The sequence below is a fragment of the Tenrec ecaudatus genome, chromosome 18 (assembly GCF_050624435.1).
Source record: "Tenrec ecaudatus isolate mTenEca1 chromosome 18, mTenEca1.hap1, whole genome shotgun sequence".
Classification (NCBI taxonomy): domain Eukaryota; kingdom Metazoa; phylum Chordata; class Mammalia; order Afrosoricida; family Tenrecidae; genus Tenrec; species Tenrec ecaudatus.
This window is the reverse complement of record NC_134547.1, coordinates 68,562,473-68,571,892: the sequence shown is the minus strand read 5'-3', so window position 1 is coordinate 68,571,892 and position 9,420 is coordinate 68,562,473.

Below are 9,420 nucleotides of genomic sequence, written 5' to 3'. Positions count from 1 at the left end.
CACTCCCATTTCAGCACCACAGCAGACATGACTAATGGATCAGGACACTCTCCATTGCACCAGCCAGGCACCATCTCAGAGGCCTTCTCAGCATAATTCTCCAGACTCCCACAACCAACAAGTCAGAATTGGTGAGTGAGCTGAAACCTGCATCCCTTGCCCTACTTAGCAAAACGTGCTCAGGGTGATATATGTGATTCAGGGATGTTACCAAAGTATTTAAAATTTGTCACCGAGAGTTCAACTTGGTTGCCATCAGAATGTGATCTGTAAAATGTACGTGCTTCCTAATGACACGCAAATATTAATAAATCCTCCCAAGCATAACCAGGGCACTTATCCTGCGGAAAGGGGCCACTATATTCTTACAATAACCCAATTTAAAAGAGGAGTGACTGTTTACGAATCGCCCCTAGAAATGGAAAGAACTGCTCTCAGTAATTGCGCTTCCAGACTTGACTGAAAAAATAAAGTGAACTCAGGAAATGCCAGTCAGGAGAAGTTCTCCCCTGTGGCAGGGTTCACAGGAGCCTGGTGGCACAGTGGTTAAGTGTTGGACTAGTAACTTCAAGGTCAACAGTTTGAAGCCACCAGGTGCTCTGTGGGAGAAAGACGGGGACAGTTCTGCCCTGCCCTATAGGGTCACTGTGAGTAGGTATTAACTTGATGGCAGTGAGCTGGGGCTTTAGAGTTTTCCAGAGTAATCCAAATGCCCAACTCTAAAGAACGAGGATGGATTATGTATACTCCCTTAATTTGCTGTCTTCAGCCTTTAAAATACTGTGGTTACAAGATACCAGCATTAAAAAATAGACATTAAAGAAGACGCGCAGGGCAGACCCAGGACAGGTGGTGGTGGTTAATTGAGGATCAAGATTCCTTCATTCTCCTTGCCAGTTATAGGTGGTGGTTGGTTAGGGATAAATAACCCTTCTTTCTACAGATAGCGCTTTCTATATTAATCATGGGACATCCTCGAGGAAAGTGCTTCTCAACCTTCCTGATGCCGCGACCCTTTCATGAAGTTCCTCATGTGATGGTGACCCCCCCCCACCGCCCCAAACCATCAACTTATTTTCATGGCTACTTCACCATTGTCATTTTGCTACTATTGTGAATGGGGCGACCCCTGTGAAAGGTTCATGCGACCCTCAAAGGGGTCGTGATCCCCAGGTTGAGAACCGCTGCTCTAGAAGCTAAAGCTGTTCATGGGATAGAACATGCATTCAGGCAAGCCAGAAACGAACAACCCAGCCATCGCCATAGAGTGAGGCCGCCCCGGATCGGGGAACAGAATGGTTTACTCGGGCCTGTTTTTCAATTGTGTAGAAACAGAATCGAGAGATAGCTACTTCTTTTTCTTTTCCTCTCTGGCTCCTTTCCCTTCATTTTGGGCCTTGGGAAGTCAGGAGCCTTGTTGCATCTAGTTGCTGGGTTGTGGGGGGGGGGTCTGTTGACACAGCTTTCTAGGATTCTCTCTTTGGGGAGCAGACCCAGGCATGAGTGATGGGTGCTGCCAGTTTGAGCCCTGAGCAGCGCTCCTCTCGAGAGTCGTGGGCATATTAACAGGGATGGACATGAGCCAGTATTTCCCCGAGTGTCTGGTCTGCAGGGTCATAAGGCCATGACTTTGGCAGTGACATTTTTTTTAAAAGCGCGCTGCGGAAGCAAAAAAGATGCAAGAAAGCAAGCTCGGGCTGGCAGCTGCCCACAGGTTGATGGCACGCACCACGAAAACAAGCAGCCCTCCAACCAGCCAACCGACAAAACCAAACTCAGGAAACTGCGCGGTGGGGGAACAGTCGCTCTCTTTCCTTGTTCGCTGCCCACCGCCTCTCCTCTCACAGGTCAGAGTAGCTGTTGTTCTTCTGCTTCCCGCTCAAGGGCGGGCAATTGGGGTACTTATGACGTCATTCACGGGCCACATTGTCACCTCGTCTCTAACGGGATAGCTGGAACTGCTTGTCTTTGGTGAGGCCTGTGATGTGTAGTGATATCCGTCAGTCTCCTGTGGCCCATGGGCCTGACGGTTCCCACCCCTGTCACTTAGGCAGCTGGGATCTTGTGAAAGAAGGCTAGGGGCCCAGGGTACAGATACTTCCAGACAGTGCTGATTCCTTCTCAGTGCTGACGGGTCTGTTTTCAGCCGCATCTTTTCCAGTCTCCCAATTGGCATAGGACACATCCGGACTCTCTCTGTGTTTTCATCATTGCCTTTCAAGTCCTTTGTCCCCATCCCTGCCACCACTGCTGTGTGCTTCCAGTACATCTGGGTTCCGTGGCTGGAAAGTGTGTGGGAGTGAGAGGAAGCTTGGTCCCCACGGAACAAGCCAGGCAAACAGGCTGGAGCTTCTCTCTGATGGAAGCTACGGCGAGACTTGGAAGTCTCTGAGCTTCTAAGCCCCTGTGGATGACGCAGCACTAATCATGTTTGGAAATTGCCGGTCTTCAGGCAATGCCTGCCACGTAGCAAATGTGCAATAAATGGCAGCTAATACCATCGTCACTGCCACCACCATCATCACTGTGGCAGTTACATAATCTACTGTCAACTTGAGGAAGGGGTGGAGTCTAGCCTGTCAATCAGGTTGCAGTTTGATGACCTCATTTGGAAGCACTGTGGAGATAAATAGCAGCTACACTGATGGAACCAGAGACCTGGAGTTGGAGGAGTCACGTGGAGACCCACGCTAGCACTGAGATGCTTCCAAAGCCACTGGATCCACGAGACTTTCCACCCACTGGCCTGTGATCTTCCTGCATTCAGCATCATTGTATGTGTTGTGTGAGTCTGAAGAGAAATTATAGACTGGTATCGGACATATGAGCTAATATCAGCCTTATGGACTTGATCTGGATTGGGCTGGAGTGTTTTCTCAATCTACAATTGCTCTTTTGTATAAATATTTTTCTCACACACATATGAATGTCTCTGGGTTTGTTTCTCTAGTCAGCCCAGACTAACACAATCACCATTATCAGCACCATCATCAACCCTATCACCACCACCACCATCACCATGAACACTACCATCACCATCAACACCATTATCAGCACCATCATCAACCCCATCACCACCACCATCACCATCAACACTACCATCAGCATCAACACCATTATCAGCACCATCATCAACCCCATCACCACCACCACCATCATCATCAACACTACCATCACCATCCACACCATTATCAGCACCACTATCACCAACATTATCAACACAACCCTCATCACCACCATATCCTGAGACTGAACATCCAGTCAACGTTGAATCAGCCCAACTTCTGTGTCCTCTCAAGAGCAGGGAGGTCTCTGAACAAAGGACCTAGTGCATCTGGGTACACTTGATGGAACGGTGCAGGAGGATGCTCTCCTCTTAGCCAAGGAGGATCAGCACCTCAGACCCTCTGAGGCCAACAGGACTCCTGTACGTGGCAGGTTTTCTCTGTTCAACTCAAGTCACAAAAACTCTTCTATTGACAGAGGCTGCTTTTTCTGAAAACACTCATCCTTTCACATTAGATCGACGATTCCCTTACCAGCCATTCATTTGTTCACATCTTAAAGACCCACCCAAACTAAGCTATCCCTGCCCAATGTTAGGTGCCAGGGTTGGGCTCCCAATGCCGTGTACCCAGTGTGGGCATGGATTAGCTTTAAGGTGATAAATGTGTAGCCACACGTGTGTTCTAGGAAGCCAGCCCTTTAAGAGCTGATTCTATATTGGGTTTATTGCCGTGTCTCCCGCATTGTCAAACACAAGGTTTATCACAGGATCCTGTGTGATGGATGCATGGATGGGACAGTGAGAAATATCAAGTCAGAGTGACGGGGAAGGAAGGGAGGAAATAAATGACCTCTTTCTCACTTCACACGCCAGCTTCCTGGCTCATATCTCTGAGCATCGTCACTCCTTTGCGTTTCATATTCCACCATTGCTTACAAATCTATCTCCCCTGGGAGGTCACGAGCAGCCTTCTATCCACTGTGCCTTCACAGTGACGGTCCTGTAATAGCATCATCAATAAATGCTCGCTGAACGGACGCTTTGTAACTTAGAAATATTATCGGGTGTCACTGGACAAGGCTACACGGGAGGGGGCTATTGTAAGAAGGAAGTCAGCAGCGGGTTGCATCCATCCGCAGAGCAAGGGGCAGGAGCGAGCAAAAGCAGGGATGAGGGCTGGGGAGAGCCGGAAGGACGCATACTGGAGAGGTTGGGAGGAACATTCAAAGGAGCTCATGGCCCAGGTGACTGCAGAAGGTGCGAGAAGAGTTTGGATGCCACTGAAATCCAGAGGGTGAGCAAAGGGGGAAATAATGACTCCGTTATTTTGGTAAGGTTATTGGGGTGGGGGGTGGAGACGATGAGAACAATGCATGGTTGATGTGCACCCACAGGATCAGATGGGATCATGGTCCTTGATTACCATGATTCTTCTTTATGTTGTATTTTTCCATTACGTGATGTGTTTTCACTGAAAAGACACAGAAGGAGATGGAGGGATTGCTCAGTGGATCAAACCAGGAAGGTGTATACAACGTTATTAAGACTTCTCCAACTCTCAGCATGTGAGGCGCAGTAAGTCAGTGGACAGGGCAATTTTCCTGGATGTATTTGTTGGCTGGAAAATTATAATGTGATGCTCCTTCTCAACTAGATGCTATTGATGCACAGATGGGGCAGGGGGCATGATGCCCTGATGCCTTACGGAGATTAGAGTCAAGAGAAGGAGTTGGTGTGAGTTGCCCTGCGTGGGCTTTGAGTCATGGCCACTGTGCGTACAACAGAGTGAAACATCACCTGTCTTGTACCATCCTCATCATCGTGCTTGTTGCTGTTGGAGCGTTGGGTCAGCCCATCTCACCGAGGGCTGCTGTCATCTCTACTGTCGCCATGAACGGGTCCTTTTCTGGTGATTGGTCTTGTGTGATGATGGATCTGAAGTAAACGGGCATCCCACAACTCCCCAGGTCTCCACGGACAACTGCCCAGGTGAACACAGCAAAGAGGAAGTGGTGGTGGCCCTCCTGATTGTCTGAGGATCCTTACTGGAGGATGCTTTGGAGCAAGTAACTCCCCGGCAAAGGTCTTCATGAAAAGGGGACCCCTAAGGATGACAGAGACCCCAAAAGGAAACCCTCTGCCATTGAATCACCTCCCACTCGTAGCCACCCTGCATTGGGTTTCCAAGACTGTAACTGTTTATGGGTGGAGAAAGCATCCTCTTTTTCCCAAGAAGTGCCAAGCTTGTGTTCAGCTGTTTACCTCTCATTCACCACCACCGCCACGGCAGGAGCAGCTGGGAGGTCTTGGTGTAGAGGGGAACTAGGTGAGAAGGGAGAATCAGCAGAGAAAACCTGTGTGTCTGGCAGGGAGAGGGAACCTGTGGCGAGAAGGCCCACAGAGGTGGCTGGATCTGAGCCAGGCAGGTCAACGAGGGATGTTGGAGGGAGTGAATCACAGGGCCTGGGGTCACCTGGGAAAGTTCTCATTGCATCTCCTTCACACGGAGGGAGCCTGGTGGGGCTTGCCCGCCAGCCCACAGTCTGCTTGGGGGGAAAGTGGGCTCCATGGTGCCCCAGTAGGCGACCCCGGCCAAGTCATTACCGTGACTCTCTGAGTCCTCTCCAGTCTGATGTAATCTTTCCAAAGACTGGCAGCAGTTGCTAGAAAACTGCCTCCGATCTATCTATTAATATTTTAACATGCTTTTAAGAAAATCTGGCCTTTTGTTGAGCTGGTCCCTGAGCAGACATATATCACAGTTCATGATAGGCATTGCACTTCTTCCTATTCCGTGGGTCTAGTTCTCTCGTCGGGATTCATTTTTTAGCATCTATTATTAAAAAAATCTTTCTTGCCAGTTATGTGTTCGCTCCCACCGTTCCTAGGCTTGGTCACTGTGAGCCAGCTTCCCCCATGCATGCCCTCCCCACAAGGCAGGGCACACAGCTGCCTCTCAGGCCTGGGCAGGCTGCTACTGGAGCTCTGAAATGAGACACAACAGCATGAAGAGCTCTTAGACCCGAGCGGAATGCCAAGCATCGAGGACGCCGTAGCCTCCCTCTTCCCTGCACGTGGGGAGACCCTCCTCTCTCCTGGGGGTTCTGAGACTTTTCGTTTACCCGAGTCAAAGGCCTCATCTTTGTCCCATGGAGCAGCTGGTGGATTCAAACTGTGAATCTTGAGGGAGCCCCTGCCGCCGCCAGCCTCCGGGTGGGTGCCATTGCCTGATGGAAATGTGAGGGAAGGTGAAAGGGACTCAACTATGACGGAGACAAGAGGTGACTGCATTCGCCTGGGAAAGTGGGACCCATCGATTTGCTCAAGGCAGGGTAGCCATATGCTCTCCGCTTGTGAAACAGAAAACCGGACCCCGCCCCCCTGCCTCCCCCCCCCCCCCCCGCAGGGGCTGGCTGGCTAAGCACAAGCCTGGGGAGGACACTCAAAGATCACGAGGTCAACTGTACATGCTCAGGAGGGAAGGATCTCCAGAACCCATGGACAGATGGAGTTCTACGATGGTGGGGTGGTGGGGTGGACCCCTCTGCATCTGGAGAGGTGGAACCACTCCCTTTTTTCTGCTGCCCCACCCTCCATGGACCAGTTTACTTAGCTGTAGGACAGACATGCATGCTTGCTAGATGCCCAAGAGCAGAGGAGTGTGACTGCCATTGAGTAAGCATGAGTGTGGGCAGGTTGAGCTCTAGCCAAGACCTCTGCATGAACACGTGGGTCATTGCCAGAGGGCTCGCTGCATTCTAGGTGCTCCTGGTGGTCCCTGAAACCCACCTGCTCTGCATCCTTGCCCACTCTGTGCATGACCAACTAAGTTCCCATCTCAGTGCTGACCAACGGAAGGGCTGCGAAACCAGCCACCCTTCCATGTCTTCTCTCCACCAAAGGAGAGGCTCAACCCCACTCCTTCCCCCTGTGTAGAAGCTCAGTGAGAGGCTTTTGCCACATCAACCTCTGTGGAAGGAAACTTCTGGAGGAGGCAGGACATCCTTTGCCTCTTCATGTTGACCTAGTAACTAGTTGTGTGGGTGAATCAAGCTCCTCTTGTTGGCATTTTATCTGGGGCTCTGGGCAGAGTCACCTCCGGGCCAGTTCCAGGGAAAACAGTGGTAGGAGGCTCCAGGAGGTGGCCCGTGGGGGTGGTCAGCTTGAAGGATTGGGACGCTGAGCTTTTGCTGAATTTCAGTTCTCTCTTGAGTTATTGCTCCACTCCCGAGCCAGCTGGGGCCCCGTCACAGCAATCCGCTCTCGTCAACAGCTTCCAGGGTTCAAGATTAGCCAGGTGCCTCAACGTGCCAAGCCCGGTATCGTTCATCTCAGGAGGTGGAAGTAAGTGTCATGGCTGAGACGTGCTGGCCTGTCCACTTGCCTCAGATGCTGAGCTGTTTGCGGAGTGTCTACCTTGCCCAAGGATCAACGAGAGGCCAAGCGAAGAGTTTCTTCGCAGTTGCTTTCTTCCACACAAAAACTCAAGTCTTGTGTGTCAGACTCCTGCAGGCATGCCAAGACAAAGAAAGAAAGAAAACATTTGCCCACTCACAGATGAGCTAAAACATGCAAAGGAAAAATACAAACACCCCGCCATTGAGTCAATGCCGACTCAGATTCTGAGACTCTGTTGATGAGAGTAGAAAGCCAAGTCTTTCTCCCATGGAGGTGATGGTGGTTTTGAACTGCCAACCATGTGTATTCCAGCCTGACACATAACCACCACACCACCAGGGCTCTTAAGCATAGTGGAAACATGCCTCTTTCCTGCTAGGCTTTTTGATCTCAGAGTAGCCTACTGACTTCAAGAGAGGCAGCGATGTTTGCTCAGACACGAGAGACAGGGTCAGGGAGTGGGCAGACATTTGTGATGGGATGAGACAGAGGTGAGCATCAGTCCCAAGAGCCCCCCGAGTGATGAGGAATGCACATTCTGCACAGACAGGAGTCTCCTCTCTCCTGTTCATCGGCGTTCATTACCCAGGGCCCAGTGTATGCTCAACAAGTCCTTGCTAGATGAGACAAGGGATATTGCTGCCCTTCCAATGAGTTCTGAGACTCTTGGCAATGGCCTTCTCCAAGCTCTGGCTGTTTCATCTACAAAGCAAGCTGGGAGGGGGCGATGAGAAGAGATGAATGAGAGGGAACCCATTCATTCAGACAACATTTTGTTAGTTTTCCCTAGTTACCAGACATGGCTATTTGCTGAGGGACAGAGCAGAAAGCAAAGCAAATGAAACCATTCTTGGGGCCTGTTTTCTAGTAAGGAGAAACAGGTGATGCAGAGTTGTATGGTCCAACAACAGGTGAGATGCCCAATGGGCAAAAATAAGGCAGGAGCAGTGAGTTGGAAGTCAGAGGTGCGGGAGGTTGTGATTTTTAGCTGGGCCGCGGAGAGGACCTTACTGGTAAGGTAGCATTTGAACTCAACCGGAAGCTGTGAGGAGCTAAGCCTGTGGACATCTGAGAAAGAGCCTGTGCAAAGGTCCTGGGGTCAGGAGGTTGAGCAGCAAGTCCCAACAACACCAGCATCCAATGTGGCTGGAGTGAAAGAATGAGGAAGAGGGAAGGAAAGGGAGTCAGAGGAGAGCCATATGGGACATGTAGGCCGTTTGGAAAAGGACGGCATCCCTATGTTGTTACTGATGAGTCCATCTCGACTCATAGTGACGCTATAGTATGGAGTAGAGCTGCCTTCTCAGGTTTTCAAGGTTGTAATCGTACTTGATTGCAACGACTTCAATGGCATCCATTCATAATCAAGCACATGGGAGCATCAGTCGAGAAACCAAGCGATACATTGCACTGGGTAACTCTGCTGCACAAGACCTCCCTAAAGTGTTGAAAAGCATGGATGGATTTTCTTGACGACTAAGGGATGCAAAATCCATAGGAGGTCTTTTAATGGCCTCCGGCACATGTGAATGTTGAGTATTGAGGAAGATGATGAAGAATGACTACTTTTGAAAATCGGGGTGCTGGTGAGGAGCCCCGAGAGCATCAGGGACTGCCCGAAGAACAGACACACCTGTCTTGGAAGCAGTACAGGTGGAAGGCTCCTTACAGGACAGGATGGCGAGACTTGGACACACGTGCTTCGGGAATGCTGTCCAGAGGATTCAGAGTCTAAAGAAGGACATCGTGCTTGGTCAAGTCAAGCAGGCGTGAAAAGGAGGAAGGTCCTCAACAAGATGGACGGACTCGGCGGCTGCAACCATGGGCCCAATGTAAGAACCGTTGTTATTGTGAGGACGGTGCAGGACGGTGGTGCTTTGTTCTTTTGCACATCAGGTGCCGCTGAGTGGGAACCACCTCAATGACGCCTAAAAACAGCGGTCCTCACCGCAGCTGACTGCCCTCTTGTTCTCTCCTGGTGGGGCCGAGGGCGGTCCCACTGCAGGCCTTTCGGT